This window comes from Varroa jacobsoni, unplaced genomic scaffold, assembly GCF_002532875.2.
Source record: "Varroa jacobsoni isolate VJ856 unplaced genomic scaffold, vjacob_1.0 scaffold_752, whole genome shotgun sequence".
In the NCBI taxonomy this organism is placed as follows: Eukaryota; Metazoa; Arthropoda; class Arachnida; order Mesostigmata; family Varroidae; genus Varroa; species Varroa jacobsoni.
The window spans coordinates 96,647-101,518 of NW_019213654.1; positions in this window are offsets into that span (position 1 = coordinate 96,647).

Consider the following 4,872-nt stretch of genomic DNA (forward strand, 5'->3'; position numbering starts at 1 on the left):
TGAGTCTTTCCACAAGCAAGTTGAACTATCATTGTATAGGAAATAACGTCTTTTAGGTTTAGACTACTTTTTCTTGTTGGCGTTTAGAACGAATCTACAAAAGCTTTTGTAGAAAAAAAGGATAAAATAGAACCAATTTTCGGTAGTAAACGATTAGATAAGCGAATACGTTAATTTTCGGCTCGGACGAGTAATCTCCATTTATCAATCTGAGTTGCTGTACATGTACAGTCACCATAGATGATCCCATCAGCTTCCGCAAAAAGATTTAGCTCACTTTGTTATATATCACTGTTCCCTTCTCTATTGCAATATGTCGACGCAAAAAGAATCGCTAGACGTTAATGTTAAACACGGACACGGCATCATCATTTACGTACATCGCATGCAAATGTGTACACCTTGACAAAATTTATGTATATTTTGGAAATAGTGTAGTAGTGCTAAGTTATATCTCGCTTTTGATACGCTATAAAATATTGATATAAGCGATAATCCATCATAGAATTGTCTTGCAAACATCGATACCCAATAGCGAAAATGGCCACTCTTTTGAACGGACCAATAAATCTATTTCGATTATAGCTTTGGTACGTATAAATGTACCTTTTTGGATAGTGTCGCTCGCTTTATAGAACGTAACCGAAACAACACAATTTGTCGCAGTCGTCACATTGTTTGTCAGTAGAGAATAAACGTAACATATGTGTACAGTAAATCCATCTACATAATCTATGTCTATAGATAAATACCCAGCTATTTATTTCGACACGTTCTTCTCCGATTTGTACGGATCATTAACGAGGCTAAGTAAGCTGTTGCATGTATAGTGGAGTAGATTTGTAAATAGACTGACCGAGTGTTTCATATATCAGAGACACAGTTGTGCCCTTGGCAGGTTCGCCTGACATAATCTACTTGTAAAAAAAAGTTACTCAGGCCATATCGAGTGCACATACGTGCCGTAACGCAGATTAGCGGCAATAGTACCATCAGTAAATACTCGAGTTTAGCAAAAATCAAGCTGAGTGGGATTGTATACAGATAAGGTTAGAACGTTGGAACTGTTGTCTTCAATTACAGTTCGAGATAATATACTATAGATGCATAGGGACACATGGGGTTTGAAATCGAGCGCCGATACATGTTTGTTTCGAGGGCTGAAAAACGCCGTTCGCGACGCCAGCTGTAGTGGCAGGCACATATTTCATTTGGATCATATAGTAAATGTAGCCTATCAAATTCGGTTGAAGTACACGAGCGAAGGAGTATCACAAAACATAGAACGCATTTGTTCGAAAGTTCCTTAAGGCGCTTTCGCATCGTCACGGAGCTCTCCGTTATACAGTTACGATTAATTTCCCTGGGCAGAAGCGTTGCCCTTTTTTAACAGGTAATAGAAGACCCGCACAGCTGCAAGGCATAAACGGCGACTGGTTAACCGTGAATGGGTTGAAGCAGAAGAGCGCATTTATTACCAAACAGCATAGCCCTTATTGATTTGGCCATTAGTACAATAAAAAGATATGGTTCGTCTCATAATGAAGACATTCTAGGTTCGATAAGGCCAATAACTGTGCGCCCGATGCCATAGCACACAACACAAGCACCTCTTGATTTTTACCCTAACGGGTCCACTGAAAGAAGCATCACCCCATACAGGTGTGTCGCTATTATTACCTAGCCATTGATTTCAGTCAACGCACCAGTGTCCCTCATAGAAAATAATTCTTTACAAACTTGGGGTGCCCAACAGCGACGATAATATTTACTATTCAATTATTCTACGTTGGTCAAAGGCCAATAGAGTGATCTATCATATTATGTTTTCATTGTTTCTGAAACAGTTTAGAGTAAGCTGCATCGTACAGCTTACTTATTGGTGTCAGCACAAGGGACCCCCTAGAGACAATTGTACGAACTATTTCTATACCCTGTCTTTTTTAGAACTTTCAGTCGATACAGGCATCCGATTTGCAAAATTATAGTCAACTAAAAAAAACTCCGCAGAAAAAAAGCAACGTATTACATATATGGCAGATTGAAGGATCTTCTGAAGCTATAACAAGGTAAAATGGCTAGTTTAGTGTCAGGCCTACCGGCCTTAAAATACTGTTAACTGTTGACACCGATATTAAAATTGTTCTACCATAAGTAGAGTTACGTTTATGGCCTTTACTTTTATATAGGTATAGAATCGTGGTAACCCTTTTTTTAACCACTAATTTTATTGCTTTAGACTGTTTTGTTTATTTGGGAATTTCAACAGTGGCCCCGGTTTTATTAGAACCAATTATATGTGCTATATGTGTATCTGGCACATGTGGGTCTACATGTGCCAGATATAACCCCAAAGCATCAGCTCTCATTGCGTCACAAACTATGCTATCATTTTTAGTCTTCAGCACAGTAAAAGTGTTCGTAAAATTCGATAATTGAGTTATTTTTAGAAATTTGCCTCCGAATGACTACTTTTGCTCCTTATATATTAATTAGCGACTATATTATATATTACATATTAACTATTGAGTATAATATGATAAGTACTTCCGAGCGACTTTAGCAGCCGGGCGAGTCAGATAGATAAAGTTTATGAGCAGAAAGAAGATCGGTCATTTAAGAATCATCAGAGCTATTTATTCTAATAACAACGACTAGCCAATGAATAGGGAAGCATTTGTTTTATTACCACTTGAGCCGCTATTAAAGGTGTGCATACGGGGGATCGAAGGCTTAGTTTAATTGAATCAGGTCATTGTATCGCATAATGTATTAAACAATTACGAATATGTAAGGACACTAGTCTGCTCGCGGTTTAGGGCCCTCTCAAGTAAAAGAAATTCATTTTACGTAAAATAAAAAAGTTTTACCGATATAGAAATTAAGCAAATAGAACGGAAGCCACCGTATGGCTAGAGAATCAGGTGGCATAATCTTGAAGAAGAAATGCTGGAATTCTGGATTCCATGAGATTTCCTTAACAGCATTCCAAAGAAATAAGGTTTGGCCTTCAACATGTATGATCGCATCTTCTTTGTAAGGTACTCAGAAAAAAATACGATAGTTCGAAGGTCAGACATACCTATTTAAAATATATGTCTACGCATCCTTCTAGTAAGCGGTGCACCACTGTGCCAGTTCTGAATCTTCAATGAATTGTAGTTCGCTGGCACTTAGATTGAGTGGTGTAGTCATGACCGCCGAAGCACAGATCGTGTATGGTGGCAAGCGGACTCTAATTCTGTTGCCTCTTTATTCTGGCAGCATCAGAACCGAACGGACCAGCTGATTCGAGTTGGCCTATTCACAGGTTTTCCTACAGGCTAAATACTGTGTAAGCAAAGATTATTTTTTCTACAAGTTACATACAACATGTAAATACACCTGCGTACATGTGTTTTCCAAACATCGTGTAATCACTAGTATAGGCTAAGTACTGTTTTCCGTTTTGATAGTAATGTCTAATTATTGAAATTCTTACCACGATATGTTTTATATGAACAACTAGAGTAACACAGAGATGGCCTGGTTCGGGATAACCCTCAGTTCAGAGAAAAATGCACGGTCACCATAAGGTGCATATTCGATGACCATATATGGTGGTTTGTTATAGCCAGTTTTTTCTTTACACAAAATTAGAAAATTTAAGCCGTTTTATCCTAATAATATGATAAATTTCTAACGTACGTTATTCGATGAGGAGCGGTGTACCTGCTAACGGGCAGGCAACATAACTAAACATTTCGAGGAGTAAATACCTACGGTCCTTTTTTAAAAAATTAACGTTTGGATAAAAAAAATAACGTATGAAAATGTTAAGATGGCTCGTTTTCTTAACAAACCTGTAAGCCATATCAAGCAGCCGGGATATCAACGAAATCGGCATAGAAGCGAAGGAGTTGGTGGTTTTTCAATCAATGTGGCTCTACCCACTCTCTGTTCTATGAGAACTCCGAATTATGCTTTCGCATTTAAGATCGGTCTAATGTCCAACCAGGTCAATCAGCTGACATATCTTCTAGTTCCGTTCAATTAAATTGTGATAGACGTTTCGAATTAATCACCTCGTTTACTGTATGTTTTTTTCACTTTGATACCGGAAATATACGAGACTGGGGTTGCTGAAGATTGCTGCAGGTGATTTCGGCTACTTGCGAGTATCAAGGCTTTATCTAAGATACATTTTTAGCCTCATTTGCCTTGTCCGTATCGTAATGTTGACCATGGATAATCGAATAGCAGTGAGCTGATGGGGTCTTCTTGAGTGAAAAGTAGTATATCTACCCTTCTCTCGCTCTGCGTTGATACCCGCCTATAGCACTACCTTAGGATTATGGCCGGAATCGTCTGTACCTTTGGAAGTCACTGCTAAGCATGTGACTGTTTCAAGCCATTAAAATACTGCCCTTTCTGCTCTTTTACGTCTCGCAACTTCTATGGAAACATCTGTTTTCCGAATGCCGCTTTAAGAGATTTCGTTAACTATGATTTGACACAACTCATTGCTACATAGCAATCAGAATGAAAGCGATCTGTAGTCGACCGGTACAGAGGTTGCCTGATCATAAAGAATCCGTTTGTACAAATGAGCAATTAAATAATCAGTCAATTAAATAATTATTATTGCTTAAATTACCTCAATCTACTTACACATATCAGCTACTTCCTGGTCTGCGTAGCCGCGTTTTGTGTGCTCACCTATCTGTCTACCACGTCCCATCGCTTTTGTAGACGGCTTCTCTTGCTTGACTATCTGCAATTTTCTCGTCTAATTTGCCGGATGCTTTGTCGTTCTTTTCTCTGATGTTGCCTTTTCTACCAATACAACTCCGTTCAGTTATAGAACTATTTACTCTCAAAATAAAACAAACA